Source organism: Lutra lutra, chromosome 10, assembly GCF_902655055.1.
Source record: "Lutra lutra chromosome 10, mLutLut1.2, whole genome shotgun sequence".
Classification (NCBI taxonomy): domain Eukaryota; kingdom Metazoa; phylum Chordata; class Mammalia; order Carnivora; family Mustelidae; genus Lutra; species Lutra lutra.
In genome coordinates, this window is record NC_062287.1 from 77808902 (window position 1) to 77834945 (window position 26044).

General features: G+C 36.5%; 1 long non-coding RNA gene across 1 annotated transcript; it reads left to right on the forward strand.

Moving 5' to 3' along the window:
* The first annotated feature begins 233 nt into the window (after window positions 1-233).
* LOC125079237 (uncharacterized) lies at window positions 234-15435 on the forward strand. Its single transcript, XR_007121074.1, has 2 exons — window positions 234-461; window positions 15183-15435. It is a non-coding gene; the product is annotated as an uncharacterized LOC125079237 (long non-coding RNA).
* Window positions 15436-26044: the final 10609 nt, after the last annotated feature.

The following is a 26044-nucleotide window of genomic DNA, read 5'->3' on the forward strand; positions in this document are numbered from 1 at the left end:
TAGTATTGAACCTAGTTTGGAAGCGCATTTAGGTGAGTTTTCAGACAAAGAGAGAGAGGCAAGGGAGTTAGGACAATAAGCAAATAAGTTACTGAATCTGAAGCAGGAAAGGAGTGACATAAGTATATGAGGTAGATGATAGGCAGTGGTGGCTCAACAGATAAAATGTGCCAGTTGGGCTATTTAAAGTAGGTATTTTAAGTTGGGCTATTAGAGAGAGTAAAATGGTAGGACAGTAAACAGTCCTTGGAAAATGAGATGCTTTATGATTTGGGAAGGTATGAAATTACTGGAAAGAAAAAATAAGGCTACAATAGTGTTAGGAGAGAGGATTGAGAGGATTCCAGGAGATAGATGGAAAACTAAAAATGTGAGAAGCCAGAGAATGAAAGACAGAGAGAGATGGAAAGGGAATTATTAGGAATTGAAGGAGAATGTCACGCAAAGTATCTAGGAACAAGGTGAGTGGGGTAGCAGGGGAGTATCTAATGAAATAGGCTTCAAATGTAGATGTTAAGGAGGAGAGAATAATAGTGATAGGCAAATGTTAGGTAAGGATCTAGATGGCACATTCCTTGGAATGAGAGACTCTAAAATTGTACTAGTATGTGATATAGTGTTCCCAGAGGACAATCAGATTTCTGTTAGAGTGAGAAAGTTGAGACATTCAAGTCAAACATTAGAAAAGTGTTAATTTTGCTGAAGCTATATTATGTGTTCCAGGGGTCAGAGAGGAAAGGTTTGGGACATCAGGAGATGGGATTAGAGAAAGAATTTACAGAGATGAATGAAGCATAAACTATGAGTACTGAATTTTCCATGGCTACTGAGGTTAGCACAGAAATAAGGAAGAATGAATTCACCCTGAAACTCTCTTGCAAGAGGTCAACAATTATTCTAATTTTAGCCTCCTTCCTGGAACTGGTCTCTTAGACAGATTGTGATGGCCATTTGCATAATAGTGGTAGGGAGAAAGGGAAATCCTGCCAAAATTTGCAGAACTCTATTGGTTCCTTTTTTAAACCTGACAACAGCAGTGTCAGTGCCAGGCAATTAAAATATTTCTCAACATATCAAACCTATAAATACAGAGAACAAACTGATGGTTGCCAGAGGGAAGGGGGTTGGAGAAATGGGCAAAAATGGGTGAAGGGTGGTGGGAAATATGGGCTTCCTGTTATGGAATGAGTAAGTAACAGGAGTAAAGGTAAAGCACAGGGAGTATGACCATATTGTAATAGCGTCACATGGGGACAGATGGTAGCTACACTTCTGGTGAGCACAGTGTAATGTATAGAGATGTTGAATCACTATGTGTACACCTGAAACTAATGTAACAATGTGTGTCAACTATAATTAAATTAATATTATAAATTGTGAAGATGGTTCAAAAATTCTCAACAGCAGAGAGTTATAAAATAGTTGTTATATTTATATTTTGTGTATATTTTGAATATTCGGCTAAAATGTTTCAAATATTTTCCTGTTAAATAATGAGCCTCTCTGTAAATACAGTTTCATGTGAGAGTTTTTATTTTATTATTTTTTTAAGATTTTATTTATACATTTGCCAGAAAGAGAGAGAGCACAAGCAGGGGAGTAGAAGAGGAAAAAGCAGGCTTCCAGCTGAGCAGGGAGCTCAATGCAGGACTCAATCTCAGGACCTTGGGATCATGACCTGAGCCAAAGGCAGCCACTTAACTGACTGACATTTGCCTGTCCTATGAGATAATTCAATCTAGTGTTTCTTGGCAGGAACAATGGGAAGCACTTTCTTTCCTGTTTTCATTATTTCCAGATCTTTCTCATCATTTGAATCGGGTAGAAACAAATAAGATTGCATCTCATCTAAAACTGGAAATGTAGATCACTTAGAGCATTGTATATAATGAAAATTAAAAGACCTATACAAGACATTATGCATATTCTAGATCAGATATTCTCAACATGTGCTCCATGGACCACCTTCTCCAATAGAACCACTGGGGATATTTATTTAGCATGTAGATGTGCCTATGCCTCAGAGCACCTCCTGAATCATGTTCTCAATGTGTAGGATCCTAAAAGTCTAACTATGACAGATATATATATATATAGATAGATAGATACACAGATACACAAATAGATATTTAGTGCATATGTATGTATATAATAAAGACTAAAATGTTAAAATAATTGTAGTTTCAGAGTAAGTAGGATTTGGAAGACAGAACGACCACACATTTATTTTAACAATAATCAGGGAAGACTGATTTGACTAGGACTGCAAATAATAAGACTTTTTTATCCTTACTATATGCTATGTTAAGCAAAGTCTTAAACTGGGTTCCATCCAAACCCTAGACTCAAGACAAGAGTTCAAGTCAAATAGTTTAGTTTAACAATAAAGGAAACATGAGTTGGGGAGAACAAAGTGTAGTAATTCTGTACCACATCAACTATGCTTTCTACAATCATCTTACCTATATGGTTTTAGGTTGAAGTTGGCTACAAGGTAAATGTGCACAAGACTGGCAAGGCAGACTCGAAGCAGCAGCTGCCATGCTTGGGCGGGCCGGGGAGAGTGCCTGGGCTTTCTGTGGCTCCATCACCTTTCATTGATCTGCTGGAGGCCAGGGCTGCAGCTCCTTCCTGTCCCGTAATATCCCACCTCTAGGCTTATCGAGTCCCTGACAGCACATGAGCAATTGTGTGGCAAACAGTTCCAGCCTTTTCGACACATCATCTGAGCCCCTGCGGTCACAGGCTGAGAGACAAATGTCTCCTGTCTGTCTTCATGGACGCAGATGCAAGGTTTTTTTTCCTGACTCCCAAGCCTGGAAACAACCTGGAACAACTTCCAGTCCCCCACACAGTGCAGAGGCAATAGCCTTTCACAGGCTTTTTGACTGTCTCTCACAACTGTATAAACTCTAATTTGTCAAATAAATCCCTTATTTCCTATCTTTCATGGTGGTCCCATATTTTTAATCAAATCCTAACTGACGAAACAGGGAAGGGCAGAAAATCAGGAGGAAGTTATCAAACAAGTTGCTACTGTATTTGACAAGAACTCAATCCCCCTGGAAACTCTGGGAACCATCCAGAACACACGTCTTAGAGTTATTCCATTCTATCAGAGAAAAAGCTGAAATGTTCATCAACCCACTTCTACCAGCCATCGAGATTAGTAGCTGCTCTCAAGGAATAATTCTTCAATCACTTACGAGAACTTTCTACGAATTAGCCCTTTATCCTTATAGGAACTCTACAAGGTATTCAGTGTTATTTACACTTGCCTTATGCAGCTAAAAAAAAAAAAAAAAAAGCTTTAGACAGCTTAGGCAAAATTCTCAAAATCATGAGGTAATAAGTGGAGGAGGTAGGATTTAAATCCAGATGCAAATTATTAATGACTATGATAGCTGACAGATCTAAGTTCAGTTTCTTCAATTATTTATAGCCATAGTCATGGTTCTGCCCAGTTAAGGCAGAGAATGGTTTCCCTTCTAGTGTATATCTCAGACACTTTTAGGTTGCTTAATTCCTCTGATCCTATCTATTTTATGGGATCTCATTCTAATATATGTGCAGCTCAGTTGAGGATTTGCCTAACAAGACCCCAGTAAAAAGTGGACCTAGAAAACCAACCAACATATAAAGATCATGAAATTTGTTTGAGGGGAAAAAAAAAAAAAAGATTTCTTCTATATCTTTCCTTTTTTTTTTTTTTCTTTTTTCTTTTTTTAACCACAGACTCCAACTGCAGCTTGGAAACAAACAGAAGAGAGCCAGACTTACACTTTAGCACTAAAGTATAGAAAAGAAATCATCATATGTGAAGAAAAGGTGCAGCAACAGAGAAAATTTGTAGGGACTATTGAACTCTATGTTAATTCAGCAACTGAAATAATATATAATCATCAATTAAGATAGGAACTAAAAATAGAGACAATTCAAATAAACGGGTATAGAGAATGGATGGGGAGCAGATGCTGAAGCGACCCCCAGGTGTCTGGGCCTGCTTCTCACCTCACTTCTCCATATTCTACCTGACACTCTCTGGCCTTACTTTGTTAAACAGCTTGAAGATTCATCAGCCTACTATACTCTTTTTTGTCTCCGAGCCTCTTTACATATTGATCTCCTTCCCTGTAGAACACTTTCCTCTACTATTCCAACATACCTAATATGAAAATGTTGAATGATTCTCTCCTAATATCAGGAACAAGGGAAAGATGCCTAACATCATGCTTTCTATTTAATCATGTGCTAGAGGTTCTAGTCAGTGCAAAAAGACACAGCAAGGAAAAAAAATATATATATATATACACACACACATATATATCTGTAGATGTATATGTATATGTAATACATGAGGGAAAACTAGTAAAAGTAGTTTTACTAAGTAAAACTAAATCTATTTGAAGATACTACAAATATTTTGTAGAACATTTTATATATATATACACATACACACACACACACACACACAGATATGTATATATATGAATAATTACTAAAACTTGTAAGAAAATTTAGCAAATTTCCCAAATGCTTGGTCAAGATTTTTCAAAAAATTTATACCAGCAACAAATGATTTTAAGATAAAATTAATAAAATTATATTATTTATTTATTTATTTATTTATTTTTGAGATTTTATTTATTTATTTGAGAGAGAGTGAGAGAGCATGCACATAAGCGGGGGAGCAGGAGAGGGAGAAGCAGGCTCCCCACTGAGCAGGGAGCCTGGTGCAAGGCTCAATCCCAGGACCCTGGGATCATGACCTTAGTCAAAAGGCAGACACTTAACTGACTAAGCCACCCAGGTGCCTCATGAATTGCATTATGTAAGTGATGAAAATATAAAATGCTTAAGAAAACTTTAGTGAAAGGAATACAGACCTCTGGACTGAAAACTGCCAAATGCTATGGAGCAAAATGAACTAAACAAAGATGGTAATATTGTCAATGTGAAGTTTCTACACAAATCGATCTACAGATTCAATTTAATTCTACTTAAATTCCAGCACGCTTGGTTGTAGAAGTGGACAAGGTGATTCTAAAATTTATACGGGGATGCAAAAGTTGTGGGAAGAGCCGAAATGAGAAAAAAGAAGACCAAAACTGGAAATTTCCATCTCATTTCAAGACTTAGTAAAGAAGTTTAGAAATAAAGACAGTGTGGTTATGGCATAGGAATAGACTATACCTTTATGGAGGAATAGACTCCAGAAATAGCCCACAAACACCGGGTCAAATAATTTCCAGCAAAGGTGCACAGGAAACTTAATAGAGGAAAGAAAATCTTTTCCACATCTTGTGCTGAATATATCACAGATCTAAATGGGGAAAAAAAAAATGACTATCAGTTCTTATCTCTTACTACATGGAAAATGTAGCTGAAACTAATCAGTTATAAGTGTAGAAAGTTAAACTATATAATTTCTAGAAGGAAAAAAAATCTTTGACACTGGCAAAAACAAAGATATCTCACGAACACCAAAGAAATACAGACAATTATAAGAACATACTATGAGCAACTCTACACCAACAAATTTGACAATCTGGAAGAAATGGATGCATTCCTAGAGACATATAAACTACCACAACTGAACCAGGAAGAAATAGAAAGCCTGAACAGACCCATAACCAGTAAGGAGATTGAAACAGTCATCAAAAATCTCCAAACAAACAAAAGCCCAGGGCCAGACGGCTTCCCGGGGGAATTCTACCAAACATTTAAAGAAGAACTAATTCCTATTCTCCTGAAACTGTTCCAAAAAATAGCAATAGAAGGAAAACTGCCAAACTCATTTTATGAGGCCAGCATCACCTTGATCCCAAAACCAGACAAGGATCCCAACAAAAAAGAGAACTACAGACCAATATCCTTGATGAACACAGATGCAAAAATTCTCGCCAAAATACTAGCCAATAGGATTCAACAGTACGTTAAAAGGATTATTCACCACGACCAAGTGGGATTTATTCCAGGGCTGCAAGGCTGGTTCAACATCCGCAAATCAATCAATGTGATACAACACATTAATAAAAGAAAGAACAAGAACCATATGATACTCTCCATAGATGCTGAAAAAGCATTTGACAAAGTACAGCATCCCTTCCTGATCAAAACTCTTCAAAGTGTAGGGATAGACGGCACATACCTCAATATTATCAAAGCCATCTATGAAAAACCCACCGCAAATATCATTCTCAATGGAGAAAAACTGAAAGCTTTTCCGCTAAGGTCAGGAACACGGCAGGGATGTCCGTTATCACCACTGCTATTCAACATAGTACTAGAAGTCCTAGCCTCAGCAATCAGACAACAAAAGGAAATTAAAGGCATCCAAATCGGCAAAGAAGAAGTCAAACTATCACTCTTCGCAGATGATATGATACTCTATGTGGAAAACCCAAAAGACTCCACTCCAAAACTGCTAGAACTTGTACAGGAATTCAGTAAAGTGTCAGGATATAAAATCAATGCACAGAAATCAGTTGCATTTCTCTACACCAACAACAAGACAGAAGAAAGAGAAATTAAGGAGTCCATCCCATTTACAATTGCACCCAAAACTATAAGATACCTAGGAATAAACCTAACCAAAGAGACTAAGAATCTATACTCAGAAAACTATAAAGTACTCATGAAAGAAATTGAGGAAGACACAAAGAAATGGAAAAATGTTCCATGCTCCTGGATTGGAAGAATAAATATTGTGAAAATGTCTATGCTACCTAAAGCAATCTACACATTTAATGCAATTCCTATCAAAGTACCATCCATTTTTTTCAAAGAAATGGAACAAATAATCCTAAAATTTATATGGAACCAGAAAAGACCTCGAATAGCCAAAGCAATATTGAAAAAGAAAGCCAAAGTTGGTGGCATCACAATTCCGGACTTCAAGCTCTATTACAAAGCTGTCATCATCAAGACAGCATGGTACTGGCACAAAAACAGACACATAGATCAATGGAACAGAATAGAGAGCCCGGAACTGGACCCTCAACTCTATGGTCAACTCATCTTCGACAAAGCAGGAAAGAATGTCCAATGGAACAAAGACAGCCTCTTCAATAAATGGTGTTGGGAAAATTGGACAGCCACATGCAGAAAAATGAAATTGGATCATTTCCTTACACCACACACGAAAATAGACTCAAAATGGATGAAGGATCTCAATGTGAGAAAGGAATCCATCAAAATCCTCGAGGAGAACACAGGCAGCAACCTCTTCGACGTCAGCCGCAGCAACATCTTCCTAGGAACATCACCAAAGGCAAGGGAAGCAAGGGCAAAAATGAACTTTTGGGATTTTATCAAGATCAAAAGCTTTTGCACAGCAAAGGAAACAGTTAAAAAAACCAAAAGACAACTGACAGAATGGGAGAAGATATTTGCAAATGACATATCAGATAAAGGGCTAGTGTCCAAAATCTATAAAGAACTTAGCAAACTCAACACCCAAAGAACAAATAATCCAATCAAGAAATGGGCAGAGGACATGAACAGACATTTCTGCAAAGAAGACATCCAGATGGCCAACAGACACATGAAAAAGTGCTCCATATCACTCGGCATCAGGGAAATACAAATCAAAACCACCATGAGATATCACCTCACACCAGTCAGAATGGCTAAAATTAACAAGTCAGGAAATGACAGATGCTGGCGAGGATGCGGAGAAAGGGGAACCCTCCTACACTGTTGGTGGGAATGCAAGCTGGTGCAACCACTCTGGAAAACAGCATGGAGGTTCCTCAAAATGTTGAAAATAGAACTACCCTATGACCCTGCAATTGCACTGCTGGGTATTTACCCTAAAGATACAAACGTAGTGATCCGAAGGGGCACATGCACCCGAATGTTTATAGCAGCAATGTCTACAATAGCCAAACTATGGAAAGAACCTAGATGTCCATCTACAGACGAATGGATAAAGAAGATGTGGTAAATATACACAATGGAATACTATGCAGCCATCAAAAGAAATGAAATCTTGCCATTTGCGACGACGTGGATGGAACTAGAGGGTATCATGCTTAGCGAAATAAGTCAATCGGAGAAAGACAACTATCATATGATCTCCCTGATATGAGGGAGAGGAGATGCAACATGGGGGGTCGAGGGGGTAGGAGAAGAGTAAATGAAACAAGATGGGATTGGGAGGGAGACAAACCATAAGTGACTCTTAATCTCACAAAACAAACTGAGGGTTGATGGGGGGAGGGGGTTGGGAGAGGGGGTGGGGTTATGGATATCGGGGAGGGTATGTGCTATGGTGAGTGTTGTGAAGTGTGTAAACCTGGCGATTCGCAGACCTGTACCCCTGGGGATAAAAATATATGTTTATAAAGCTGTAAAAAAAAAAAAAAAAAAAAAAAAAAAAAACAAAGATATCTCAGATGGGACACACACATAGAAAACATGAACTTAAAAAAAAAAAAGTATACATTGGATTTTTTTTTTTTTTTTTTTTTTTGAGAGAGAGAGAGAGAGATGAAGTGTCTCAGTGGGGGGAGTGGCAGAGGGAGAGACTGAATCTTAGGCAGGTTCCATGCTGTGAAGAGTCTATGTAGGGCTCAATCTCACAACCCTGAGATCATGTCCCTGAGATCATGACCTGAGCCAAAATCAGTCTGAGCCAACCAGGAGCCCTGAGATATTTTTTCAATTTAAAAAAATGCTCTTCTAAAAACACTTCAGTGAAACAAAAAAAGACAATACAGTCTAGGAGTACATATTCACAAACTGCTTACCTGCTAATAATCTTTTATACTGATTATCTCTATCTATGTATAACTTTTATCACTCAGTGATAACCAACCAAATTAAAAATGTGCAAAATATGTGAACAGACACTGCAAGTGAAGATGAGTGACACTCACTGAAGTGAGCACAAAAAGGGTTTCCCAGGGAAATGAAAATCAAAACTGACTGAAAATATCAACTGTCAACATGTGGAACAACTAGAATTACACACTGTTGATGGAAATGTGAAAGGATACAACTAGTTTCTTAAATCTTTAAGATCATTTACCCTAACACCAGGCTTTTCTCTGGTAGCTATTTACTAAGAGAAATAACATATGTATGAACAAATACATGTACTAATGTTCTTTGCAGCTCTATTCACTATAGCCCAAAATTGGCAATAACTCAAGTGTCCATCAAGAGGTGAATGGATACATTCAACTTGATATATGTATGTAACTGAATACTACTCAGCAATAGAAAGGAACAGAATACTGATACAAATGGCAATATAGACAAACTTCGAAGTCACCCTGCAGGTTAAAGAAGCCAGATCCAAAAGAATATATACTGTGTGATTCCACTTATATAAAATCCTTACAAATGAAAAGCAAAATATGGTGACAAAATGAAGATCACTAGTTGCTTAGAACAGAAGATAGTGGAAGAGTTGCACTGCAAAGTGAAATAAGGAATCTTCTGTATGCAATTTTTCTGTATCTTGGTTGTGGTGATAGTTTCATAGTTACATCCAGCTGTCCAAAGTTAGCATATTGTGCAATTTCAAATGATACAATTTATTATATATAAGTTATATCAGAATCAAGGTGACTTAAAAAAAACTTGTTTAATACCCCATGCTACTTTTATTTTCAACCCAGACAAATTACTCTTCCAATATCAAAGATATTTGGGGAGTGCCTATTTAAAAATGATCATATATGAAACTATGTGGCAGAAGCAAAGTCTAATATCTATTTAGAATTAAACTAATGATTTGGGATTTTTGTTGTTGCTGCATTTGTTTGTTTTTGCTATTGAGGTGTAGAAGTTTCTTACATATTTTGGAAATTAAACTCTTACTAGGTATACGGTTTACAAATATTTTCTCCCATTCTGTAGGTTGCCTTTTGACTCTGTTGATTGGTTTCCTTGGCTGTACAGAATTTTTTAGTTTGATATAGTCTCAATCATCTATTTTCATTTCTGCTGCTTATGCTCCCGGTGTCATATCTAAGAAAGCATTGCCAAGATCAATGTCATGTAGCCTTCTACCCGTATTTGCTTCTAGGAATTTCTTAGTTTGGAGTCTCAATATTTAAGTCTTTAGGGGTGTCTGAGTGGCTCAGTCAGCTCACGGTCAGACTCTTGATTTTGGCTCAAAATCAAAATCAGAATCTCAAGGTCTGGGATGGGGCTCAGTGCTCAGCAGAAAGTCCCTCCCTCTCTTCCTCTCCTTCTGCCTCTCTCTCTCTCAAATAAATAAATCTTTAAAAAACATTTGTCCTTAAGATATTTTCAGTTGATTTGGGGGCATGGTATAAACTAAGAGTTAGTTTCATTCTTACAATATCCAGTTTTCCCAACACTATTTACTGAAAAGACTATCCTCCACACTTATTGAAGATCAGTTGACCATACATATGTGAGTTTATTATTGTGCTCTCTATTCTGTTCCATTGGTCAATATGTCAGTTTTATGCCAGTTCCATAGTGCTATGTAGCTTTGTAATAAATTTTGAAGTCAGGAAGTATTATTCTTCAAAACCACCATGTCAACGCATACCTGTTAGGATGGCTATTATAAAAAAGAAAAGAGAAAAAGAAAAAGTAAAGGAAATAAAAAGAAAAAGAAAGGAAAAGCAAAGAGAGAAGGAAAGGAAGGGAGGAAGGAAGGAAGGAAAGATAGAAAAAGAAAAAAGGAAAGAAGGAAGAAAAAAAGAAAAGACAAGGATAAAAAAGAAAAAGGGTAACAAGCATTTGTGAGAATATGGAGAAATTGAAAAACTCTTATATACTGTTGGTGGAAATGTAAAATGGTGCAGCTGCTATGGAAAACAGTATAGAAGTTCCGGGGCGGGGGGAAGTCTATATGATTTAGCAATCCCACATTGGGGCATATATCCAGAAGAATTAAATCTAGAATCTTGAAGAGATATTGTCACTCTTATGTCCATGGCAGCATTATTAACAATAGCTGAAATATGGAAACTATTTAAATGTCTATCAATGGATGAATAGATAAAGAAAATGTAGCACATACATACAATGGAACATCATTCAGCCTTAAAAAAAAGAAAATCCTGCCATTTGTGACAACATGGATAAACCTAAAAAACATTATGCCCAGTGAAAGAAGCCAGGCACAGAAGGAAAAAATACCACATGATGCTACTTATACGAGGTTTCTAAAGTTGTAGAACTCAGAAGCAAAAAACAGGAAGTAGAAATGGGGAGTTGTTTAATGAGTAAAAAGTTTCATATATGCAAAATAAGTAAGTTCTTGAGATCTGTTCTACAACATGGTGTCAGTACTCTATTGTGCACTTAAAATTTTGTAAAGAGGGTAGAACTCATGTTAAACATTCAGACCACAAAAATCAATTAATCAATCTCTTAAATGCCAGTTAAAGGAAAAAAAAAAAAAAAAAAACAAAAACAGGGGGGCCTGGGTGGCTCAGTGGGTTAAAGCCTCTGACTTCGGCCCAGTCATGATCCCAGGGTCCTGGGATCGAGCCCCACATTGGGCTCTCTGCTTCTCTGCTCAGCGGGGAGCCTGCTTCCCTTCCTCTCTTTCTGCCTGCCTCTCTGCCTACTTGTGATCTCTGTCTGTCAAATAAATAAATAAAATATTAAAAAAAAAGAATTAAGCCTTATGTTGCTAGTAAAAAATACTAATACCCAGGTCTAATTAGCATACCATTAAAAAAAAGAAAACAAAAATCTCTCTAACACCTGCTTAAACAATAGCCTGATAACAATAATTTAAAAAAAAGTTTTACATGAACATTTACATGAATATGTAGGTATTGCACTAAAATGACACAATTAAATTTGTGCCACAGTTAATTGATACCTATGTCAATATGATTATGCATACTAGGGTCACCAAAAGTTAATAAATACTTCTTAATTGCCAAAGGCAATTTTTCACATTCTTCCTGACAGTAACCTATAGCTGTGCCAGGATAATTTTTGCAAAAGAAAAGCTGCTGAGCATGTCATTTCACTAATAAGTGATTTTCTTCCCTTCATTTTCAAAACTCTTCAGGTAGAAGAAACACTAATCAATTCACAGCACCACAGGTAAAAGATCTTCTCAGATGTTCATTTGTGATACTGACATCCTGTTAGGCTCCATTAAAATAACTGTGCACAATGTCTTACATCTCTAAATAAACTAATTTTTTCCCCCAGCATAAGAAAAACAATTATTGACTTTTATATTCTGCTTAAATAGTACTGATTATCTTTTAAACCGCATACCACATTTAACTCACTGAGCCACCCAGGCACCCCTAAACCGCATACCACATTTAAAACAATAATTTCTAAAAAAAAAAAAAACAAAAAAAAATAAAATAAAACAATAATTTCTGAATGTTCTCTTAGCTTCCTGAATGAGTTTAAATTGCAGAACCATAGATGTTTAATTCATTGCTTCACCTTTTACCTTTGTATTTGCTTCTCTGTTGTGTCATATCACAATTATATATAGTAGTAAAAACAAAGGTAATTACACAAAATTATAGGTTTTTCAATACTTCATGTACCTACGCTTCTCCCAAAAACTTATATGCAATTATTAAACATCTACTTTGGGAGTGCCTGGGTGGCTGTCATTGGGCGTTTGCCTTCATGGCTCAGGTCATGATCCCAGTGTCCTGGGATCAAACCCCACATCAGGCTCCCTGCTTAGCAGGGAGCCTACTTCCTCTCCCACTCCCCCTACTTGTGTTCCCTCTCTTGCTTGCTCTCTCTGTCATATAAATAAATAAAATATTTAAGGAAAAAAAAACTACTTTGTACATGGTATGGTGTTCAATTTAAAGAAGGATAAAACACACTTCCTATTCTAAGATGGTCTTATCATCTATTAAATTATGCTAATTAGTTTCAGTTCTTTGATAAAGAGAAATCAAGACAGAAATACGAGTGTAAGAGATTTATGGGGAAAATTCTTCTGAGGGATAAAAGGGGGAATGCATGAAAAGGCAGGAGAGCTTTCAGATCAGTATATAGGTCTGACATTTTTGGAAAAGACAGAGAAGTAAGGAAGATCAGGTGACAGGAGTCTCAGACTGCAGCCAGTTGTAATAAAGTTTGATCAGGCAAATGAAGAGTTCCACGAGTTGAAGTTGCATGTCAGAAGAATCCTACATCTTGCAGGGATGGCCCAGAATTAGTACCTCCACCATGTTAAGTCACTGAAGAGGAGCCCACAACAAGAATGATCTTGGCACCAATGTCATTCTGAATTTACAAGGAAATCTAGAGTTATCTGCCAATGATGCACCTCACAGTAGACCTGACCCAAATATTGTCATAACCACCAAATACACCGTCTTCTCCATGCGGTCCAGCAAGCAGCTCCTAGATTGGAGCTCGCACTAGTAGTAGTAGTAGTAGAAGTAGTAGTAGAATTAGTAGTAGCAGCTCTTAGTAGTTCCTACTGGCATATTTTTCTGAGGAGAAAACTTAGAAAAGAGGGGGCAAAGGGTAATGGGGACACATGTAGTGTCCATCACTGCATTTGGTCTTGGGCTAGAGTTGGTACCTATCCTTTCCAGTTAATGGACCTGAGATGGAAAAATTGTCCAAAGATACAACTCTGTACTGGAATTAACAGGCTCAAAGCATCCTGCTTTGTCATTCTTCCCTTTTTCTGCATGTAGCCTGTATTAGAATTCTCCAGAGAAAGAGACCAATAAAATGGATAGATAGATAGAGGGACAGATGTAGATATAGCTAAGAGGAGATTTCTTATAGTGTTGCGGCCAGTGCGACAAATCGACCAGGAATGTGAGGGTAAGAGGATGGTGAGAAGAAATTAAGAGACAAAGAGATGGGGGCAGGAGGAGCACTGAGGAGGATGTCCAACAGTGCCGATTTTATTCCACATCTTACAAGCATTTATAAGGCAGACCACAATAGAAGGAGTAATACATCAGTATCTAGTCAGATGACTGCAATTTCCTATAACAAGTTTACATTAACTACAAGCAAATCTCGTGATGCCAGGTAGTCACGGCTGATGCCATTAGCTACTATTGATGCAAGACAATCAACCAGGGAGTGGGTTATGGGAAGTACAGGAACAACAAGGACTAACTAAGAATTCATGACCCTGACCACATTGTTCCCTTCTGTTTGGGGAAAGCGTGTGGGAAGTCACGTAGGCGAGCGCATGACACGTAGCACAGACCCTTCCTCAGTGTTACTCAACTTTCCTGTCCTTAACCCCTTATCAAGGCGTCCGGACTTTAAAGGAGACACAAGTCAGGGCCTGGTTTGATCTACGACTCCAACTATGCCGTAGCCTCCAACATTATAGTTATTGCCTCATGTGGTTATAGAGGCTGGAAAGTACCATGATTTATCATCTACCAGCTGAGGCACCAGAGAAGTGGGTGGTGTAATTCAGTCCCAGTCCAAAGGCCTGAGTTTAAGGGAGCTGATCATGTTAGTTCTGATCTGAGCTCAAACGCCCAGAATTAGGAGCACCAAAATCTGAGGGCAGGAGAAAATAGATGTCTCAGATCCAGCAGAGAGAGAGAGAGAGAGAACAAATTCACTCTTCTTCCTCTTCTTTGTTCTACTCCAGTCCTCCAAAGAATGAATGATACTCTCCCACACTGAAGAGGGTCATCTGCTGTACTCAATTCACCATTTCAAATGTTAATCTATTCTGGAACCACTCACACAGACACACTCAGAAAAACTACTTCACCACCCATCTGGGTAGCCCTTAGCTCACAAGTTCATATATAAAATAAACCATTCCACAGATGAAAAGTAAGACCTGCATATACATTTTGTCTCTAGGAAGAATATGCCCTATTAATTAATCATTTCCACAGTTCCCTGCAGATCAAGCTCTCTTAGCTTCCTTTCTAACACCACTGGTAACTGAGGTGTTTTGGCTTCTGACTGTTTAGCACTGTCATCTGACCTCTATCACGCAGGGTCTCACATTCCTATTACATATTAATGAGCCACCTCTCCTGCTGTCACGAGGGCAGGGCAGACACTAGAGACTCACCACTCAGTTTTTTGTGATACTGATTCCCCTCACCAGAGCATTCCCAGGGGCCTCGGTGAAGGGGATGTCCTCCGGGCCCTTCCATGGTACGTAATACTTCGGCGAGTTTTCTGCTATCATACAGCATTTGCATCCAGCACGACAACTTCGGCATCTTTATTTCTTCTTCCAGAGTCTACCAGAGCAATGGAGACATTACTTCACTTACTATTTCCAGTTCTCCAGGCCACTAGGAGTCACTTCAGGAGCAGTCTGGTTTTGGAGTTCAGCACAGCCTCGTTAGACAGGAATAGTCATATCCCTATTACGTCTGCACTTGTGAAAACCTGGGCTCTAGGAGAAGAATAACTGGCCCAAGATCATGCAGTTAATTTAGAGTCAGAAGTAAAATGCAGACCTGTCTTTCTCAAAACCCACGTTAAAAGGAAAAAAAAAAAAAAGGAGCAATTATGCTCTGTTGTGTCTTTGTTTTTAAGTTGTTGTTTGTTTTTTTTTTGTTTGTCTGTTTGTTTTGTTTTCTTTTGGGGTGTGTGGGTGTGTGTGTGCCAGGATGAGATAGAACTACGGAAGGAAAAGCTTTCATACCACACTGCAGTGTTGACAACTGTGAAAAAGGGAAGGCGAAAGAGGATTGGTAGGAAGAATCGTAGTCTGAAGAAAGTTCTGAGAAAGTTTTGATGAGGGCAGGGTGTCATTCTCAAGCTAAAGTTTCCCATTAGAGCTGTTCTTCACCTTGCAAGAATGGACCTCTAGTATTCCTCAAGCCATGCTCAGTCAGTATTTGGGAGCAGACTGTGGGAAGCATAGTGTTCGGGGGAACGTGATGATAAATCCAGCAGTTCTAGCTATCAGTCATATATGTTCTCCACCGGACAAGATCTGAGTAGCATATTTTCATGATCTCCACACTGAGGAAGTAATTTATGTAAATAAGAACTCAAAAACAAACAAACAAACAAACAAACAAACAAAAAACAGTGTAAAGTATTAAGAACCCCAAGTGAGATATGGATGAAATGAATTGGCAGTTTAGAAAAGTGGACGTTAGTGATGATAGGGAAGGGGAGAAGTGGCCTGGAAGGAGATGAAGTCTATAGAATATGTCATTAAATAAGTGGCATTGGAAATGGGATTTAAAGAATGTAAAAGAGTGATGGGACTGAATTTTGAAGAACAGAGCAAAAAGGCATTCTAATAGAAGAAACAAAGCTTCCTTGGGAAGTAGCAATAGGATCTGAACAGTGTGATAAGGAGTTATGGAGGATATAGACAGAAAGGAAGTCGTGAGTAGATTTGTCACCTATTCTCCATTCTTGGCTCTGAAATCACTTCCGGTAGAACTCAACTGTGTGAATTTGTGAAGTTGACTATTTCTTTAACTATTGTGAATTTAAGATAAGATATCTGATTATAATTTTTTTTAAGATTTTATTTATTTATTTGACAGATCACAAGTGGGCAGAGAGGCAGGCAGAGACAGAGAGATGGGGAAGCAGGCTCCCCGCTGTGCAGAGAGCTCAGCTGAGAGCTCCCAGGACCCTGGGATCATGACCTGAGCTGAAGGCAGAGGCTTAACCCACTGAGCCATCCAGGCGCCCCTGATTATAATTTTTAAATTATTATACCTAAGACAATGCCTAACAATTAATAATGTTCAATGAGTATGTTCTGAGTTAACAAGAGATTACATATTAATTGAGATAAAAGTAGATGCCAGGCTCACAAATTTCCCCTTTTTCTGTTGTTATTGCTCCTATTTACACTTTTTTCCTCCTCAATAGTGAATCAAAGTTACCTAAATGAAAAATATTTTAAATACATCTTCATAATAATTTATATTTCCTATTATAAACTCAAGAAGCAATGACTCATTTTAATTTTTTTTTAAAGATTTTATTTATTTATTTGACAGACAGAGATCACAAGTAGGCAGAGAGGCAGGCAGAGAGAGGGGGAAGCAGGCTCCCAGCCGAGCAGAGAGCCTGATGTGGGGCTCGATCCCAGGACCCTGGGATCATGACCTGAGCCGAAGGCAGAGGCTTTAACCCGCTGAGCCACCCAAGCGCCCCGTCTCATTTTAATTTTAATTCACTTCCTCCCACTACTGTGCTAATTAAAAAAAAAAAAAAAAGGATTGTGTTAGTATTTTTCAAATTATGACCAAGCTACCTCTTCATGTTTGAATTAAAATGTATTATTCTTTTTCTGATTATAAATATAACACATAGAATAAAATGATACACCACAATATTACAACTGAGAAATAATCATAGCTAATATTTTGATATAGTTTCTTCTGATATTTTATTTAAAAATTTCTTAATTTCTATTTACTAGTATTTAATTGGCTCAAGAGTAGTTTTCACTATGTTTTTAAAATATAGTATAAGAGGGAGGTACAGGGTATTTCAAATATTCCAAGAATAATCTAATGTCAATTGTTATTTTGCCCTAAATAATCAGTATGGTTCCTTTTTTCTTATAAAAAGAGGAAAGATTTTTATTTATTTTATTCATATTTGTTAAGAAAGCTTGGAAATAAATGTGATACCCAAACCATAGCAAATTTTTCTATTCCTTATTCTTGATTTTAAAAATTTCATTAATCTTATAAAATCTTTATCCTTTTTAAAAGGTTTAAATACATAATTTAAAGAGTTCACCTGGATTTTTAATGTTTTGACCACACATGCCCAGAGCTCTTCCTAGAATAGCTCTGTACTAGTATCCATAGAGTTTGAAATGCAAAGACAAAGCACAGACTCAGTAAATAATCACAGTATTTAGAAATAATGTAGCTATTTTATTCTATTACACATAATACATTTTTTTAAATGTTTCTATTTTTAAGACTGTTTTCAGCTCAAAGAGGCTTAGTTACAACAGCACATAGCTTTAACTCTTTATTAAAGATGTTACACTAAATGAAAAGCACTGGATCATCTCTACTTTTATATGAAATTTAATCTGATTATTAATATGTAATAAACCTTCAAATATACCCTTTAAGCAGTATCATTTAAATTGAGGATTGCAAGAGGCTCTTGGCTTTTTATGGCTAGTCCATTAAAAGGAAAAATAATTAACATCATGTGAAGTACAATTTCCTAAGGTATTATCAGAATAGTGCAAGGCCTTTGAGGTTACAAAGTCACTTCTGTGCATCAGTCAGATCAGCTCAAGGTCCTGTCCAATAAATACAATAAATAAAACTGATGTTTTAGATTTTTTTTTTTTACAACTGAAAATTTGAAAACTAGAGAATGTGGAATTTTAGAATTAGAAGAGATCTTGGAAATACTCTCCTTGAGGTCAAATTACTTTTTCTTCCTGCAAGTGACAAATCTACTTCATTGCTAGAGTTTATATGGTACTATCTTAGAACAATTTTAAGACTGATACTGGCTTCAATCATAGAAAAACTGTATTATGGATATAAAACCATATGCATGGGAAATGGAATGGTTGGACAACTGCATGGTATGTGAAATTTTTAATTAAGTCTTTAAAACTTTAAGTAAAGAGAAATTACTTTTCCAATGTCATGTACTAGTAATACTAGTGGATCCCAAAATAGAATTTTCGTCTCTTAATTCCCAGATCAATGGTTTCTCTATCATCCTATGTTTCCCCCAATTAAGCTCTACCAAATTCGTTGATAAATTGTCTAAAACTTCTATATGTAATGAGAATGTAAAATTTAAATATAATTTAAATTATTCAGTATTAAAAGCTGTTTTTCATAAAAGCATTCATGAAGCTTAATTTTAAATGTATTAGTGATGATATAATTAGGTTAAATACTATAGTATTGCATTTTTGATGTCCTATCTATACTTAATAATGTTTTTGAACAAACCTGTAAGACATTTAAAATAATTGCTTGCTCAAAAGGTTTAGAAAATTCAATTCATTGAGGACTAATTGTCGAAATTAATGAAATATATATATATATATATATATAGCAGTGAATAATGAATAAATTGGTAAAAGCTTTGCCTTCTATAAAATGTATTTCAAACTAATCAAGATATTTGTTATAGTGTTGTCTTTAGTGAAATTTCTGCTTATCATAATTTTTATAATCAGTCACTGCTACATTAAAATTGTTGACACCTGGGGCGCCTGGGTGGCTCAGTGGGTTAAAGCCTCTGCCTTCGGCTCAGGTCATGATCCCAGGGTCCTGGGATCGAGCCCCGCATCGGGCTCTCTGCTCAGCGGGAAGCCTGCTTCTCCCTCTCTCTCTCTGCCTGCCTCTCTGCCTACTTGTGATTTCTGTCAAATAAATAAATAAAATCTTTAAAAAAAAATTGTTGACACCTAAGTTTTCTTGACTATTATTTCAAAATATTTCCTGTAACAATGAAGATTTTGGAATTGAATGAGCAATTAAAGAGATGTTACAGTGGTTGTGGAATTGCTTATGTAACAGAAATCATTAGAGAAGCCAATGTTCTTGGGGTACTTTGAAATCAATGTATTGCAGAGCCATTAAACTCTCTTCCTTTAGTTCTTATATATTTACTATAATATGAACGTGTTATATGGGAATTATTATAGCTCACAAATCAACACTGATCTCTTTAAAGATAGAGGTTACATCTTTGCCAAAGTTCATGGCCTGTAATAAGATCAATTACTGATTGGGGATGGACCAAGAGAAAAAGGGATAAAAAAAAATTACATCAGAAAAAAATAATTGCATCAGGAAGTTTAGCCTTGTTCAAATATAATTTAAGACATGATTTATAATGGTGATAAAGGGACATTCTCATTTTACTCTTCTTTATCTTGATCACTTTGTTGTTTTCTATACAACCTCCTCCATGATGTTCTCTGGGTTACATAGTTTTGGTTTTGAATAATTTAGATAGTTCTTAAATCTTTTCTTCTGTAGTGCCTAATCTGCTATTAACCTCTTACATTGTATTTTTCACTGTTAGAATTTTGGTGAGAATCTCTTTTATACCTTCCTTTTCTTTCCTCATCATGCTTACACTTTCCCATCCTTCTCTCTCCCTCTCTCTCACACATACACACAGTTTTTATCTCTTTGTCTATTACTTCTATCATTTGCATATTTTAAATTTATTTCTATTTATTAATTTTTACCAATATTTTAATCATTACATTGATTTTATTTAAAGAATTTTATATTTAGAATTTTGTTCTGGGATGCAGCCACGTTAAATGGAAACTGATGCTTCTGAACCTCACTTCTGAACCTCACTTCTAAACTCTCTTTGGTGGGACCAGAACAGCCTTTAGATAAATTTGGTCCTATTCCTATTCCTAAGAAGGTCCTATTAGGTTCTTAGGTCCTATTCCTAAGAAGATCCGCTCCTGATACCCTCCTAAGGATTCTACTCAATCTCTAATGTCCAATTGGGAGGCACATGAAATACCCCATACCCTTTCTGAGCAACTTTACCTGATGAGGTAAAGTTGCTCAGATATATATATATACATATATCAATTATATTGGACATCATATATATAATAAATAAATAAATATAAATATAAATAAAATTATATTGGACATCATATATATATATATATATATATATATTAGCTTTTTAAGATGGGAGGGCAATTTCCTTCCGGTTTACCTTATCACAGCCCTAAATCAGGCCCTTTCCCCAATATTTTGAATGTGAAAAAACATTTGGTCAGTTTTCAGGTTAATTTAAAAATTAGATATGTGTTTTCCTCTACCCCCTCCTAAAATAGTACCAGGAAAATAATAAAATGTTTATAAAACAGCATACAAAACCTTATGAAAGGAGATAATAGTAGCAACGTTTTAATAACTGGGAGGCAGATCATGAGGAGTACCAAATTAGGAGACAAAAGAAACCTAAATTCTAAGCAGTCAGTGAAGATATAGCTCAGTATGTATTGTATTATCACCCAAATGTGTGACCATCAGCAGTAATCAGTATCTCTAGAGAGAAAGGCAAATACTGGACTTAAAAAAGAAGTATTCTGACTAAATCACAAATGCACTATAAGAAAATGGAAAGACTCAAAAGTTTACATACTCAGGTCACCTGGATGGCTCAGATGGTTAAGTGTCTCCCTTAGGCTCAGGTCATGATCCTAAGATCTTGAGACTGAGCCTGAACAGGGCTCTCTGCTCAGTGGGGAGTCTGCTTTTCCTTCTCCCAAGCCCTGTACTTGTGCGCACATGCTCTCTCTCTCTCTCTACGTCAAATAAATAAATAAAATCTTAAAAAAAAAAAAAGTTACTACTGTTTGATTACATTTACCTGGTAGTCTGGAAAAGGTAAGCAAAATGTCTTCAGACAATCGCTTAACAGAAAAGATCAAGGAAAAAGTGAGAAACTGATCACAGTCCTATAATTTGAGAGCACATTGTGAGTTGATGTTGCTTCTTTTTTTTGTTTTTTGGTTTTTTTTCCTTAAAGATTTTATTTATTTATTTGACAGACAGAGATCACAAGTAGGCAGAGAAGCAGGCAGAAAGAGAGAGGAGGAAGCAGACTCCCTGCTGAGCAGAGAGCCCAAAGCAGGGCTTGATCCCAAGACCCTGGGATCATGACCTGAGCCGAAGGCAGAGGCTTTAACCCACTGAGCCACCCAGGCACCCCACTGTTGCTTTGTTTATTAATGCCTTTTGAGAATGATTTTGCAAGCTGGTTATATATCTAACTCAGTGGTTTTCCAATCCTTAATATATCCACTTATCCACAACTGCAAAATGAGTTATTTGAATGTATTGTTGAATCAATGTACTCCAGGTCTAAGCTTTACCTTGATTTAACTCCTCTAAGAAGAGATGGATTAACTATGGCGGTTCTTAATTTCTTTATCCAGAGATATTAAAAAGTATCCACATAAATGTTTTCCAGAATGTTAAAAAGTTTTTGCCACTAAACTTATGGTCCACAGATTCTGGCATTCACTTTAATACCTTTAGAAAATTAAGTAGATGGGGCAGCTGAGTGGCTCAGTGGCTAAGTGTCTGCCTGCCTTTGGCTCAGGTCATGATCCCAGGGTCCTAGGATCGAGCTCAGAAGAGGGCTCCCTGCTCAGTGGGAAGCCTGCTTCTCCCTCTCCTACTCCCCCTGCTTGTGCTCCGTCCCTCTTTTGCTGTCTCTCTCTGTCAAATAAATAAATAACATCTTTTTTTTTTTTTTTTAAGTGGGGGGCGGGGTGGGTGCCCTGGGTGGCTTAGTGGATTAAGCCTCTGCCTTTGACTCAGGTCATGATCTCAGGGACCTGGGATCAAGCCCTGCATAGGGCTCTCTACTCAGCAGGGAACCTGCTTCCCCTGCGCCCCCGCCTGCCCCCTCTGTCTGTCTCTCTGCCTAATTGTGATCTCTCTCTGTCAAATAAATAAATAAAATCTTAAAAAAAAAAAAAGAAAATTAAGTAGAAGTTGGGCATCTTCTGGCTCTGTTTCCTGTTTTCCATAGTTCATCAAATACTGGTGCATTCTCTCAGAGACTGCATTTTCCCTTTTCTTCAGTACCATGGAGATAATGCTCATGACATAAATCCAAAATTCCTTAAATCTAGCTTAGTACTCTTTAGTCACCTATCTTGAGATCTATTTTTTTCCTTAGCCACATACTTTCTGCCTCTACAAATTGAAAATTGTTTTCCTTTGCAGAGATGAAAATAAAATTGGAAATTAGTAAGTCTCATTTTTCTGTCATCTATCAAAATTTTAAAAACAAGGGCACCTGGGTGGCTCAGTCAATTAAGCATCCAACTCTTGATTTTGGTTCAGGTCATGATCTCAGGGTTGTGAGATGAGCTCACATTGGGCTCTGGTCTGCATATGGAGCCTGCTTAAAAATTCTCTCTCTTCCTCTCTCTCTCTGTCCCTTCACCCCCTTTCCTCTTTAAAAATAAATTAACTATTTAATTAATTCTGAAAACAAAAATAGGTCAATTTATTTTGTTCCCTTTCATACTTGTAGCATTATCTCACCCTAGAGAATGTCTTGAGTTTTAATTCTAAATTCATACAATATTTTCTAATTACCATTGGATTTCATATGAGACAGGATTTTTTCTGAGTAATTAGTGATATCTTAATTCATCTTTTTAAGGGATTATGTTAAAGCAACATATTGAGTCATAATAGATGCTATTTTTTTCAATAAGCATTTTTATAACTTTTATTTGGATTTACTTTAAAACTTAGGAGTAAAATAAAGAATCTGCCTTACTCTCTACCAGTTGCATTAACTGACTCATTGTTTTATTATTTCTATTCTCTTCTCTGGAGCAGTTGCCAGTAAATTGGAAATACTGTACCTCTTATACATAACAATTTTACTGTTTACTTCTAAAACTTTTACAATTACCAAAGTAAGATATTGATACTGACACATTTCTATTATCTAATTTACACTCTGTATTTGTAATGGTTAATTTTAAGTGTAAACTTCACTGGTCATAATCTGCCCAGATTAAACATTATTACTGGGTGTATCTATGAGAGTGTTTCCAGATGAGATTTTCATTTTAAGCAATGGACTCAGTACCATAGATTGCCCTCCTCAATGTGGGTGAGCATCATCCAAACTGTTCAGGGTCTGAATAAAACAAAAGGTGGAAAAAGGAGGGATTCACTCCTTTTTCCCCTATACCACTATTGAACCAGGACATGTCATCTCATCTTCTGTGGCTCTCAAACTGGGTAATTTACATTATTGGCTCTTCTGGTTCTCAGGTTCTTTTTCTTGCACCACTGGTTCTATTCCTCTGGGAAACCCTAATACAATATTCAAATGTTATCAATTGTCCCAATAATGCCTTCCATGGCTCCTTCCCTCAATCTAGGATCCAATTTAGGATCATGCATTGAAGTTAGTTATGGTTTCTTATTCTCCTTTCATACGTAACATTTCTGAGGTCTTTTTTGTTGTTTTGCATGAACTTGATATATTTGAAAATAACAATTAGTTGGTGGACTATTCCTCAATTTAAGGTTGTCTGAGGTCTCTTATGATAAGAAAATTTTGATTCATTTTTATCAAGAATATCAAAGAAACTATACAGAGTCCTTCTTAGTACATCATATTAGGAAGTACATGATGTTGTTTGGTCCCATTATTAGTGATATCAATGTTAGTCATTTGGTTAAGTGATCTCCATTCTGAAGTAATCATTTTCTTTTCTTTTTGTAACTAATGAGTAAATTATAGAGATAGTTTGAGTCTGGGTAAATAAATATCATATACCCAATAAGTCTGACATCTATTTAAGATACCTGTCTCGGGGCGCCTGGGTGGCTCAGTGGGTTGAGCCACTGCCTTCGGCTCAGGTCATGATCTCAGGGTCCTGGGATCGAGTCCCACATCGGGCTCTCTGCTCAGCAAGAAGCCTGCTTCCCTCTCTCTCTCTCTCTGCCTGCCTCTCTGTCTACTTGTGATCTCTCTCTGTCAAATAAATAAATAAAATCTTTTAAAAAAAAAAAAAGATACCTGTCTCAACACATTATACTATGATCATTGCCAAATAGATACCTTCTAGGGTTATTAATTGGTATTATACTGGTATTATCCTTCTTCCTGTCCTTCCTTTCTTCTTCTTATTTTTTTAATCTCACTATAAACACATTTGTTCATATTTTATTCAATGGGTTACTATCTTTATTAATTTTGATGGTCAAATTCTCCCAGATTTGGCCAGTGGGAATCCCCTATGTCTACTCTTGTCATTTTTGGAGCACCTCCTTAATTTCTAGCACAACAAGCTATTCCAGGCTCCTTTTTATGAGGAGTTTATGAGTTTATGAGGACTGTCTCAGTCATAGAATCAGCCATTTTTCAAAGGATCTCTGGTTCCTTTAGACTGTTATTTAGAAACTAACATCTGAGCCTGTAAGTATTTTTTCTGAGCATTAAGTTAAATTTATTTATACTTCTTGGTGGAAAATAACAATTCCATAGCTAAAGAAATTGAAAAATACAGGTAATTTTCCAGAAGTCATGAAAATAGTAAATGGCATATGAAAGTTCTAAATTTCCATCCTGAGTTCAGTTGGTTGTCATATTTAAATAACAGCTGATTCCAATGTTTTATTTCACAATAAAGTTCATCCATTCATTTAAAATGCGCTTTACTGAGTGCTTATAGACACTTTTATAAACACTAAGGATAGAACAATGAATAAATTGAATAAAACCTCTGCATTCATGGAAGTTATTTTCCAATAAGGGAAGGCAGTGAATAAGAAAGATAGATGTTAACTATAGAATATTTTAGATAGTGAAAGTTGTTATAAGGAAAAAAAATAGGGAAGGGAATAGAGTATATCAGATGGGATGTCAAATATAGCAGATGGTGTGCGATTTTAAATAGACTGGTCCAGGAAGGCATCAGTAAGAAGGTTCCATATACATAAAGACCTGAAACTGATAAGGGAGATACCATGTGAATATTTGCGACTAAAGCTTTCCAGACAGAGGAAGAACGTGTGCCAGGCACTGATGTTGGAACATGTCTTGCAAATTTGAAGAGCAGTAACAAAGTTATTGTGGCTAGTGATATGGGAAAGGAAGAGAGTGGTAAGACATGAGGTTGGAAATGCTTTTGGGCTTCTCTCAAGAAAAAAAAGAATAACTAGATTTTTACACAGATATCAAAACAAAATTATGATTTAAAAGGCAAATGAACACTCTACTTGCAGCCAAAACTTACAAAAAATTAAAGTAAGATTTCAGGAATAAAAATGAAGTTTAAAATAAACACGTATTAATGAATGATATGAAAGCATCAATAAGTGGCACAGAGTCTTTTACCTGGTGGTCACTTGGTCTCAATTTTGGCCATAAAATTTTTAAGAGAATAAAAGGGGCATATACAGGCAACATCAGGAACTGGGAAGATCAGAAATTAGCATTAAACATCAATTAACACACAATAGAAGGTTATAATTGTTTGAAAAGCCGTTTTTTTTTTGCAAATTATTATAAAAATAATGTATCTTAATTAGAAAAAAATTACAGTATCAACAGAATCAAAGAAAAATGAAATTCCTACCACATGCCAACA